General features: G+C 43.6%; 1 long non-coding RNA gene across 1 annotated transcript; it reads left to right on the plus strand.

The window, feature by feature from the left end:
- The first annotated feature begins 1,941 nt into the window (after positions 1-1,941).
- Positions 1,942-9,794, plus strand: LOC127142285 (uncharacterized). Its single transcript, XR_007812779.1, has 8 exons — positions 1,942-2,213; positions 3,197-3,642; positions 3,777-4,628; positions 4,763-5,273; positions 5,825-6,494; positions 6,629-7,298; positions 8,868-9,537; positions 9,672-9,794. It is a non-coding gene; the product is annotated as an uncharacterized LOC127142285 (long non-coding RNA).
- The last annotated feature ends 3,941 nt before the right edge of the window (positions 9,795-13,735 follow it).

Raw genomic sequence — 13,735 nt, forward strand, 5'->3', positions numbered from 1 at the left:
TTCCAGACGTTTCCAGTGCATCTTTAGTAACGAGAGAGATTCTGTCACCTTAACCTCGCAGACAGATGAAGTGATTATAGCTGCGGGTTGAGTTAAATCAAGAGGAAGTGGAGCTGACTGGACAGGTCCCTCACAGCCTCCCATCATTCCTGGTAATTACACTGTCACCGCGAACAGGCTGTACTTTGATAGTGCAGGCGCACAGAACATCTATATGATGCTTTAACCACTTACAAGGCTGCTGTTAATACAATTATTACTTTTCAAAGTCTTGACATGAGCCAGAACCACAGAGAACCTAACAAGTCCTGGCACACACTTATAAAATGTGAGAGATCATACATGACGACAAATAATGTCAGATTTCTTTGTTTTGTTCTCATAGAGGACCAACACAGCCACACCACACACTAACAGATTCACCACCAACAACCAGAGTCTGGACTCACAACTCAAATCTCGTGCGGTCAAACGTGACTTCAGAGTAAACAAACATGGTGGACGGTGACATCTTTTGTTTGGCGTGTTCCCGTCTTCAGTCAGCTTGTTTCCTGATTGGCTATCATCCTGTTCCATGCGACAGTCCACAGAGCGTGCACTCACTCCTCCTCGGTGCCCCCCCCATGACAGGATTTTCAATTGTAAATACTGAACATGTGTAATATTTATTGGGACGGCCATGATCGTGTTCGGAGCTGATCGGGGAGGGTAAAATCACCCTGAACACACCTCACACCACAGGAGAATCTGACAAGATCATCTTTAGAGCCATCAGATAATAAAGCCTTTGCTGACTTTGATCGGTGGTGGGGGGGTTCGGACTGTTTGACCCGATTATCTTTTAGTGTGTATGCCACTTAAGAGAAAACAACACAGAGAAAGGAACCAAATATAACAAAAATTATCTCTATTCCCTATTTCCTGCATTTCCGACCTTTTATTTTCCTGCGACACCCCCACAAAAGACGCCCCCGGTCATCCCTAGACCTTACTTCAAGACTCAAACTCTGCTGCAGCTGCTGTATAAAATGGTAATCCTTGCAAATTAGGCCACTTTATGCCCATGTGATGAGTGTCGGTGGAGGTATCAGAGACAGCCTCCGGGGACAGCACCTCCCTGTTTTTCATCCTGTGATGCAACTTCTTGGTAACCAGAGGGGCTGTTTTCTACAAAGGATCAGTCATGGGGAGTGCGTCACCGAGACACAAAATATACCAGATGAACCAATAAAACAGTGTTTCTGATCAGAGCAGAGGATGTTCAGTGTTCAGCTGCTTGGTGTAACAGCTCATGAAAAACAACTATAGGCAGTGCAATGCATATGATATAATGTCCTCAAAAAGAGAGTGAGCAAACATCAGGTAAGATAAGGTCAGTGTTGACTCTGTGGTCCGCAGATTGAACATTGTACTGATGTTTTTTTGTTTTTTTTTTCTTACCAGATACAGATCGTGATATTGAGCCACAGTCATGAGACAGAACAGAGATGACTACCAGGTGATATTTGTTTGTTTTTTCCCCCCACAAAAAACACTTTTATATAAAGTGGGACTCCTCTTGCACCACATAGATGCCCCCTCTCTATTGGACTTATGAGGCATTCACGTCTGGCTTGTGAAGCTCAACTTCAGAGTTCTGTTTTTTAAGGGGTGTATTCTGTAAAGATATGCACTTGATTTAGTTGGATTTTTATTTTTCATTTTATTAAACCTTTATATCAAGTCCCATTGAGGTTGGAAGCTGCTTTTAACTAAATCAGATAGTAATTCAAATAATAAGGCATTATTTGGCTTTTGATATTTGAGATAAATATACACAGACATGATGATATTCTGACCATGGATGTGTTAGTTTTTTTTTATAATACATCAATGATCGGTTTCCTTCCTTTCCCGGGATATATTATAGACCAATCAGAGGCGATTGCTAGGCGGGAACAGAGTCAGCTGGCCAATCGGCGTCTTTGGCTTACGTGTGTAGTCATTGGCTTCGTTGTGTGTCGTCATCGGTCATGACCTGGGAGGAGCTTAGAGAGGCGGAGAAACGAAGCCGGAAAACAGATAAAAACCAACGTTTGAACCACTGTCTCTGTTTGTCGGCACTAGGAGAAAACTGAATCATCGAAGAAGCCTGGACGCTAAAACAAGCGTTGGAGCTGCTTTGTTATGGAACAGGAGTGAGGCTGGACGCTGACTACACCCGAAGCGCGAAGGTAAGGCCTAGGAGCGAACTAGCTAGCGGCTAGCGTTAGCCTGTGCGTTAACGGCGAGCGTTAGCATTAGCCTTCTCTTTCAGTAATATCTTTTGACCGTATTCACAATTTCTGTCGTTTTTATCGCGTCGGTAAGAGTGTGTTTGTGTTTCCGTGACTCTGGCATGAGTTGCGGACCCCCAACGCCAATGGGTGAAAACACAACAAGCTCTTGATAGTCTATTTAAATTTCTGTTGTAACTGCTTACAGTCACTTTATCGTCATTTTGTAACTTTGTTATCCATCCTGGTCAATTCAACTCAGTTTATATCGGTCTATCATGTCGTTGTCATCGTTTTGTGTCTATTTGTGGTCATTTTTTATTATTTTGCGTCTGTACCTGGCTGCTTTACACATGGATGCCAGCTTTAGCATTAGTAGCTAGCGTTAGCATTAGTAGCGAGCGTTAGCATTACCCATATCACCTAGTGATGCGTCCAGTGCGTTTTCTTTTTTGGTCGTCGTTTTTATTTGCGTAGGTCAAAATGTGTTTGTGTTTCTGTGACCAAAGCGTCCCTGACATGAGTTGTGGGCACCCTACGGAGCCAGGGTAACAGTTTAGTAGTCTGTTTATCTGATTATCACGTCGTTGTGGTCATTCTGTGTCTATTTGTGGTCTTATTCCATCATTTTGAGTATTTACTTGGCTGTTTTATATCTATTTATGCTCAGCTGCTTCTTTGTCTCTTTGTGGTCGTTCTCACTGCGTCTCTGTAGATCTGTGTATGAAAACAAAATTCTGTGCTCTTCCACACACTACTTTGTTGTTGGTTCTTAAAGATGTGATTCTTTTTGTCATATGTGACATTAAACAGCCACTCCTCTAACGTTTTATTAAATGCTCTAGTTCAACTGTAATGTTGAATATAGTTTTTTCATGGTTAAACTGGTGATGAGGAATAGGTCGTAGTGTATTGATCATTTTCCTTTGCATGTTCTCCAGGTGTCACCACTTCGTCCACCACATCGTCCATGATCACTGGGACGACGTCCATGATCGGAGAGACATTGTTGAGGATGAGGGAGACATCGTCCACGATCAGAGACGTTGTCTGTGATCGCAGAGACCTTGTCAAAGATGAGAGAGACGTTGTCCATGATCAGAGACATTGTCGCTGCTTCGCAGAGCTCTGCGCAAGAATCGGTAGTGACACTGTGGTTCCTCGATTCGACGGCATGACCGTGATCAGCTGACATTTGTTAATGATCACAGAGAAACAGTCTATCATCAGAGACTTGGTCCACGATCACAGACACATTGTCAATGATTGCAGAGACTTTGTTTATAATCTCAGAGACATTGTCCGCGATCACAGAGACGTAGTCCACGATCACAGAGAGTCTTTGTACAATGAAGAAGTTCTTTGAGACCAGGACAGAGGCCTCCAGGTAATTCACAAACAGCTTTACATCAACTGTCCAACACACAGCACTGACATTCAACTGTTCATGTTCAGTATTGAATACATCAGAACAGTATAATGCTAAAAGTAAATGATCATTTTCCTTTGTATGTTCTCCAGGTGTCACCACTTCGTCCACCACATCGTCCATGATCACTGGGACGACGTCCATGATCGGAGAGACATTGTTGAGGATGAGGGAGACATCGTCCTCGATCGGAGACATTGTCTGTGACTCGTGGTGACTCGGTCCCCGATTAGTCGGCACTGCCGGCGTTCAGAGACATTGTCCGCGATCACAGAGACGTAGTCCACGATCACAGAGATGTCCACGATCACAGAGACATGGTCCATGATTGGAGAGACATTGTTGAGGATGAGGGAGACATCGTCCTCGATCTGAGACATTGTCTGTGACTCGTGGTGACTCGGTCCCCGATTAGTCGGCACTGCCGGCGTTCAGAGACATTGTCGATGATCGCAGAGACTTTGTCCATAATCTCAGAGACATTGTCCGCGATCACAGAGACGCTGTCCACGATCACAGAGATGTCCGCGATCACAGAGACATGGTCCATGATCGGAGAGGCATTGTTGAGGATGAGGGAGACATCGTCCACGATCAGAGACGTTGTCTGTGATCGCAGAGACCTTGTCAAAGATGAGAGAGACGTTGTCCATGATCAGAGACATTGTCGCTGCTTCGCAGAGCTCTGCGCAAGAATCGGTAGTGACACTGTGGTTCCTCGATTCGACGGCATGACCGCGATCAGCTGACATTTGTTAATGGTCACAGAGAAACAGTCTATCATCAGAGACTTGGTCCACGATCACAGACACATTGTCAATGATTGCAGAGACTTTGTTTATAATCTCAGAGACATTGTCCGCGATCACAGAGACGTAGTCCACGATCACAGAGAGTCTTTGTACAATGAAGAAGTTCTTTGAGACCAGGACAGAGGCCTCCAGGTAATTCACAAACAGCTTTACATCAACTGTCCAACACACAGCACTGACATTAAACTGTTCATGTTCAGTATTGAATACATCAGAACAGTATAATGCTAAAAGTAAATGATCATTTTCCTTTGTATGTTCTCCAGGTGTCACCACTTCGTCCACCACATCGTCCATGATCACTGGGACGACGTCCATGATCGGAGAGACATTGTTGAGGATGAGGGAGACATCGTCCTCGATCGGAGACATTGTCTGTGACTCGTGGTGACTCGGTCCCCGATTAGTCGGCACTGCTGGCGTTCAGAGACATTGTCGATGATCGCAGAGACTTTGTCCATAATCTCAGAGACATTGTCCGCGATCACAGAGACGTAGTCCACGATCACAGAGATGTCCACGATCACAGAGACATGGTCCATGATTGGAGAGACATTGTTGAGGATGAGGGAGACATCGTCCTCGATCTGAGACATTGTCTGTGACTCGTGGTGACTCGGTCCCCGATTAGTCGGCACTGCCGGCGTTCAGAGACATTGTCGATGATCGCAGAGACTTTGTCCATAATCTCAGAGACATTGTCCGCGATCACAGAGACGTAGTCCACGATCACAGAGAAATCATCCACGATCGCAGAGAGACAACATCCAAACCTTGGTATTGAATAAATTTAGTACTGAATATAATAAGAACTGATAAATCGTGTCTATTAAATCTGGAAAAGTACTAACTGTATTTGCTCAGAGCTCGAGGTGACGTTTTCAGATGTCTTGTTTTGCTTAATCAGCAGTATTTACTATTTATCATATGACAAAGAAAGCTATTCTCACCTCTTAATCCTTTGTCTTGAAGCAAATATTTGGCATTCTTGGTGTTAAATAAATATCACAATAGTTGTCAATGTCATATCTGTGGATAAAGTGACTGTAGCTCTCCTCACCTTCTCACCAAATAATATCAAACACCTCAGGACTAACAAACACTAAATGGTTCTGTCTTGGACTGTATTTGTTCAGGATCAGTCAAAATGGGATTGAAAAATATCGTACCTTCAGTTTGATAGGACTTGATCAAAAATTCTTAATTATGTGTATGTGCAAGACACATTAGACTACACTGTACTGTTTTCATGGTTAAACTGGTGATGAGAAATAGGTAGTAGTGTATTGATCATTTTCCTTTGTATTTTTCTCTTTGATTTCCTCCAGGTGTCACCACTTCGTCCACCACATTGTCCATGACCACTGAGACGACGTCCATGATCGGAGAGACATTGTTGAGGATGAGGGAGACATCGTCCTCGATCGGAGACATTGTCTGTGACTCGTGGTGACTCGGTCCCCGATTAGTCGGCACTGCCGGCGTTCAGAGCCATTGTCGATGATCGCAGAGACTTTGTCCATAATCTCGGAGACATTGTCCGCGATCACAGAGACGCTGTCCACGATCACAGAGATGTCCGCGATCACAGAGACATGGTCCATGATCGGAGAGGCATTGTTGAGGATGAGGGAGACATCGTCCACGATCAGAGACGTTGTCTGTGATCGCAGAGACCTTGTCAAAGATGAGAGAGACGTTGTCCATGATCAGAGACATTGTCGCTGCTTCGCAGAGCTCTGCGCAAGAATCGGTAGTGACACTGTGGTTCCTCGATTCGACGGCATGACCGCGATCAGCTGACATTTGTTAATGGTCACAGAGAAACAGTCTATCATCAGAGACTTGGTCCACGATCACAGACACATTGTCAATGATTGCAGAGACTTTGTTTATAATCTCAGAGACATTGTCCGCGATCACAGAGACGTAGTCCACGATCACAGAGAGTCTTTGTACAATGAAGAAGTTCTTTGAGACCAGGACAGAGGCCTCCAGGTAATTCACAAACAGCTTTACATCAACTGTCCAACACACAGCACTGACATTCAACTGTTCATGTTCAGTATTGAATACATCAGAACAGTATAATGCTAAAAGTAAATGATCATTTTCCTTTGTATGTTCTCCAGGTGTAACCACTTCGTCCACCACATTGTCCATGACCACTGAGACGACGTCCATGATCGGAGAGACATTGTTGAGGATGAGGGAGACATCGTCCTCGATCTGAGACATTGTCTGTGACTCGTGGTGACTCGGTCCCCGATTAGTCGGCACTGCCGGCGTTCAGAGACATTGTCGATGATCGCAGAGACTTTGTCCATAATCTCAGAGACATTGTCCGCGATCACAGAGACGCTGTCCACGATCACAGAGATGTCCGCGATCACAGAGACATGGTCCATGATCGGAGAGGCATTCTTGAGGATGAGGGAGACATCGTCCACGATCAGAGACGTTGTCTGTGATCGCAGAGACCTTGTCAAAGATGAGAGAGACGTTGTCCATGATCAGAGACATTGTCGCTGCTTCGCAGAGCTCTGCGCAAGAATCGGTAGTGACACTGTGGTTCCTCGATTCGACGGCATGACCGCGATCAGCTGACATTTGTTAATGGTCACAGAGAAACAGTCTATCATCAGAGACTTGGTCCACGATCACAGACACATTGTCAATGATTGCAGAGACTTTGTTTATAATCTCAGAGACATTGTCCGCGATCACAGAGACGTAGTCCACGATCACAGAGAGTCTTTGTACAATGAAGAAGTTCTTTGAGACCAGGACAGAGGCCTCCAGGTAATTCACAAACAGCTTTACATCAACTGTCCAACACACAGCACTGACATTCAACTGTTCATGTTCAGTATTGAATACATCAGAACAGTATAATGCTAAAAGTAAATGATCATTTTCCTTTGTATGTTCTCCAGGTGTAACCACTTCGTCCACCACATTGTCCATGACCACTGAGACGACGTCCATGATCGGAGAGACATTGTTGAGGATGAGGGAGACATCGTCCTCGATCGGAGACATTGTCTGTGACTCGTGGTGACTCGGTCCCCGATTAGTCGGCACTGCCGGCGTTCAGAGACATTGTCGATGATCGCAGAGACTTTGTCCATAATCTCAGAGACATTGTCCGCGATCACAGAGACGCTGTCCACGATCACAGAGATGTCCGCGATCACAGAGACATGGTCCATGATCGGAGAGGCATTGTTGAGGATGAGGGAGACATCGTCCACGATCAGAGACGTTGTCTGTGATCGCAGAGACCTTGTCAAAGATGAGAGAGACGTTGTCCATGATCAGAGACATTGTCGCTGCTTCGCAGAGCTCTGCGCAAGAATCGGTAGTGACACTGTGGTTCCTCGATTCGACGGCATGACCGCGATCAGCTGACCTTTGTTAATGGTCACAGAGAAACAGTCTATCATCAGAGACTTGGTCCACGATCACAGACACATTGTCAATGATTGCAGAGACTTTGTCCATAATCTCAGAGACATTGTCCGCGATCACAGAGACGCTGTCCACGATCACAGAGATGTCCGCGATCACAGAGACATGGTCCATGATCGGAGAGGCATTGTTGAGGATGAGGGAGACATCGTCCTCGATCTGAGACATTGTCTGTGACTCGTGGTGACTCGGTCCCCGATTAGTCGGCACTGCCGGCGTTCAGAGACATTGTCGATGATCGCAGAGACTTTGTCCATAATCTCAGAGACATTGTCCGCGATCACAGAGACGTAGTCCACGATCACAGAGACGTAGTCCACGATCGCAGAGAGACAACATCCAAACCTTGGTATTGAATAAATTTAGTACTGAATATAATAAGAACTGATAAATCGTGTCTATTAAATCTGGAAAAGTACTAACTGTATTTGCTCAGAGCTCGAGGTGACGTTTTCAGATGTCTTGTTTTGCTTAATCAGCAGTATTTACTATTTATCATATGACAAAGAAAGCTATTCTCACCTCTTAATCCTTTGTCTTGAAGCAAATATTTGGCATTCTTGGTGTTAAATAAATATCACAATAGTTGTCAATGTCATATCTGTGGATAAAGTGACTGTAGCTCTCCTCACCTTCTCACCAAATAATATCAAACACCTCAGGACTAACAAACACTAAATGGTTCTGTCTTGGACTGTATTTGTTCAGGATCAGTCAAAATGGGATTGAAAAATATCGTACCTTCAGTTTGATAGGACTTGATCAAAAATTCTTAATTATGTGTATGTGCAAGACACATTAGACTACACTGTACTGTTTTCATGGTTAAACTGGTGATGAGAAATAGGTAGTAGTGTATTGATCATTTTCCTTTGTATTTTTCTCTTTGATTTCCTCCAGGTGTCACCACTTCGTCCACCACATTGTCCATGACCACTGAGACGACGTCCATGATCGGAGAGACATTGTTGAGGATGAGGGAGACATCGTCCTCGATCGGAGACATTGTCTGTGACTCGTGGTGACTCGGTCCCCGATTAGTCGGCACTGCCGGCGTTCAGAGACATTGTCGATGATCGCAGAGACTTTGTCCATAATCTCAGAGACATTGTCCGCGATCACAGAGACGCTGTCCACGATCACAGAGATGTCCGCGATCACAGAGACATGGTCCATGATCGGAGAGGCATTGTTGAGGATGAGGGAGACATCGTCCACGATCAGAGACGTTGTCTGTGATCGCAGAGACCTTGTCAAAGATGAGAGAGACGTTGTCCATGATCAGAGACATTGTCGCTGCTTCGCAGAGCTCTGCGCAAGAATCGGTAGTGACACTGTGGTTCCTCGATTCGACGGCATGACCGCGATCAGCTGACATTTGTTAATGGTCACAGAGAAACAGTCTATCATCAGAGACTTGGTCCACGATCACAGACACATTGTCAATGATTGCAGAGACTTTGTTTATAATCTCAGAGACATTGTCCGCGATCACAGAGACGTAGTCCACGATCACAGAGAGTCTTTGTACAATGAAGAAGTTCTTTGAGACCAGGACAGAGGCCTCCAGGTAATTCACAAACAGCTTTACATCAACTGTCCAACACACAGCACTGACATTCAACTGTTCATGTTCAGTATTGAATACATCAGAACAGTATAATGCTAAAAGTAAATGATCATTTTCCTTTGTATGTTCTCCAGGTGTAACCACTTCGTCCACCACATTGTCCATGACCACTGAGACGACGTCCATGATCGGAGAGACATTGTTGAGGATGAGGGAGACATCGTCCTCGATCGGAGACATTGTCTGTGACTCGTGGTGACTAGGTCCCCGATAAGTTGGCATTGCCGGCGTTCAGAGACATTGTCGATGATCGCAGAGACTTTGTCCATAATCTCAGAGACATTGTCCGCGATCACAGAGACGCTGTCCACAATCACAGAGATGTCCGCGATCACAGAGACATGGTCCATGATCGGAGAGGCATTGTTGAGGATGAGGGAGACATCGTCCACGATCAGAGACGTTGTCTGTGATCGCAGAGACCTTGTCAAAGATGAGAGAGACGTTGTCCATGATCAGAGACATTGTCGCTGCTTCGCAGAGCTCTGCGCAAGAATCGGTAGTGACACTGTGGTTCCTCGATTCGACGGCATGACCGTGATCAGCTGACATTGTTAATGATCACAGAGAAACAGTCTATCATCAGAGACTTGGTCCACGATCACCGACACATTGTCAATGATTGCAGAGACTTTGTCCATAATCTCAGAGACATTGTCCGCGATCACAGAGACGTAGTCCACGATCACAGAGACATCATCCACGATCGCAGAGAGACAACATCCAAACCTTGGTATTGAATAAATTTTGTACTGAATATAATAAGAACTGATAAATCGTGTCTATTAAATCTGGAAAAGTACTAACTGTATTTGCTCAGAGCTCGAGGTGACGTTTTCAGATGTCTTGTTTTGCTTAATCAGCAGTATTTACTATTTATCATATGACAAAGAAAGCTATTCTCACCTCTTAATCCTTTGTCTTGAAGCAAATATTTGGCATTCTTGGTGTTAAATAAATATCACAATAGTTGTCAATGTCATATCTGTGGATAAAGTGACTGTAGCTCTCCTCACCTTCTCACCAAATAATATCAAACACCTCAGGACTAACAAACACTAAATGGTTCTGTCTTGGACTGTATTTGTTCAGGATCAGTCAAAATGGGATTGAAAAATATCGTACCTTCAGTTTGATAGGACTTGATCAAAAATTCTTAATTATGTGTATGTGCAAGACACATTAGACTACACTGTACTGTTTTCATGGTTAAACTGGTGATGAGAAATAGGTAGTAATGTATTGATCATTTTCCTTTGTATTTTTCTCTTTGATTTCCTCCAGGTGTCACCACTTCGTCCACCACATCGTCCACGATCACTGAGACGACGTCCATGATCGGAGAGACATTGTTGAGGATGAGGGAGACATCGTCCTCGATCTGAGACATTGTCTGTGACTCGTGGTGACTCGGTCCCCAATAAGTCGGCATTGCCGGCGTTCAGAGACATTGTCGATGAGATGTAGTCCACGATCACAGAGAGTCTTTGTACAATGAAGAAGTTCTTTGAGACCAGGACAGAGGCCTCCTGGCAATTCACAAACCGCTTTACATCAACTGTCCAACACACAATTCAATTCAATTCAATTCAATTTTATTTATATAGCGCCATATCACAACAACAGTCATCTCAAGGCACTTTTCATATAGAGCAGGTCTAGACCGCACTGCCTTTACACTTTTCATGTTCAGTATTCAGTATCAGAAAATAATAATAATAATAGAAGTAATTACTATATAAAATAATGCATAAGTATTTTGTATTAGTAGGAATGATGTAAATGTAATTAGCAATACCAGAAGTAAGGTGTAGAAGTTAATTTGTTACTAAATGTAGCTTGCAGCAATTAAAGTTATCTGTAAATTTAGAAGTAATATTTAATAAGAAAGGTAATATATAATAGTAAAACTAATCTAATATTTGAGGTAACAGTAGAATTAATGTGTAATATAAAAGCAATGCAGAAGTAAAAGTAGTCCAAAGTAGATTTTAAAATGTCACATTAAGGTAAGGAATCAAGACATCAAACAGACGTCAAACACCATCAAAACATGCCACAGTATGACAATGCATCAAAAATATTAAAAAATTGTCATAGTATATTAAGGCATCAAAAATGGCTAAAAAAATTCATACTATAGTATGCCATTAAAATATATAAAAAATGTCATATGGCATTGAAAATGGTCAAATAATGTCATAGTATAGTGTGCTGTCAAAAAAGGCCATAGTATAAGGTATGAAAAATGGTCAAAAAAATGTCATAGTATAGTATGGCATCAAAAATGCCATTGTATATTGTGTGGTTATTTTCAGAATATGTTGTACTGTCTCTCACATTAAAGATATTATTATTTGTAATATTACAAATAACAAGAGTAGGAAAAGTTCTATGCAGTAATGGAGAATGGTGTTAATTATCTTTGCTGTGGTTTGTTAAATGTTGTCTACAATAGAATCAATAAAGTTTTGTAGCTTAACTTTTGACTTGAGTTTCTCTTATTTTCAAATGAATATCACAAATGAGTTTGAAATGTATAATTGAGGCTCTAACCCTAATCCTACCCTCTGGCTAACAGTGGCTAAAAATCATAACCCTAACCCTCTGGCTAACAGTGGCTAGAAGCCCTAACCCTAACCCTAACCCTACCCTCTGGCCAACAGTGGCTAAAAATCATAACCCTAACCCTAACAGAAGTTTAAAGGCATAACCCTAACCTACCCTCTGACAGTGGCTAAAGACCCTAACCCTAACCCTACCCTCTGGCTAACAGTGGCTAAAAGGCGTAACCCTTACCTCTGGCTAACAGTGGGTAAAAGCCATAACCCTAACCCTAACCCTACCCTCTGACAGTGGAAAAAGACCCTAACCCTAACCCTACCCTCTGGCTAACAGTGGCTAAAGATCATAACCCTAACCCTAACAGAAGTTTAAAGGTATAACCCTAACCCTACCCTCTGACAGTGGAAAAAGACCCTAACCCTAACCCTACCCTCTGGCTAACAGTGGCTAAAGATCATAACCCTAACCCTAACCCTCTGGCTAACAGTGGGTAAAAGCCATAACCCTAACCCTAACCCTACCCTCTGGCTAACAGTGGCTAAAGATCATAACCCTAACCCTAACAGAAGTTTAAAGGTATAACCCTAAGCCTACCCTCTGGCTAACAGTGGCTAAAGATCATAACCCTAACCCTAACCCTCTGGCTAACAGTGGGTAAAAGCCATAACCCTAACCCTAACCCTACCCTCTGGCTAACAGTGGCTAAAGATCATAACCCTAACCCTAACCCTCTGGCTAACAGTGGGTAAAAGCCATAACCCTAACCCTAACCCTACCCTCTGACAGTGGCTAAAGGCCCTAACCCTAACCCTACCCTCTGGCTAACAGTGGCTAAAGATCATAACCCTAACCCTAACAGAAATTTAAAGGTATAACCCTAACCCTACCCTCTGGCTAACAGTGGCTAAAGATCATAACCCTAACCCTAACAGAAGTTTAAAGGTATAACCCTAACCCTACCCTCTGACAGTGGAAAAAGACCCTAACCCTAACCCTACCCTCTGGCTAACAGTGGCTAAAAATCATAACCCTAACCCTAACAGAGGTTTAAAGGTATAACCCTAACCCTACCCTCTGACAGTGGAAAAAGACCCTAACCCTAACCCTACCCTCTGGTTAACAGTGGCTAAAGATCATAACCCTAACCCTAACAGAGGTTTAAAGGTATAACCCTAACCCTAACCCTACCCTCTGGCTAACAGTGGCTAAAAATCATAACCCTAACCCTAACAGAAGTTTAAAGGTATAACCCTAACCCTACCCTCTGACAGTGGAGAAAGACCCTAACCCTAACCCTAACAGAAGTTTAAAGGTATAACCCTAACCCTACCCTCTGACAGTGGCTAAAGATCATAACCCTAACCCTCTGGCTAACAGTGACTAAAAGCCATAACCCTAACCCTAACCCTACCCTCTGGCTAACAGTGGCTAAAAATCATAACCCTAACAGAAGTTTAAAGATATAACCCTAACCCTACCCTCTGACAGTGGAGAAAGACCCTAACCCTAACCCTAACCTCTGGCTTACAGTGGCTAAAAATCGTAACCCTAACCCTCACAGCAGTTAAAAGCC

Source organism: Lates calcarifer, unplaced genomic scaffold (genome assembly GCF_001640805.2).
Source record: "Lates calcarifer isolate ASB-BC8 unplaced genomic scaffold, TLL_Latcal_v3 scaffold_8_19, whole genome shotgun sequence".
In the NCBI taxonomy this organism is placed as follows: Eukaryota; Metazoa; Chordata; class Actinopteri; family Centropomidae; genus Lates; species Lates calcarifer.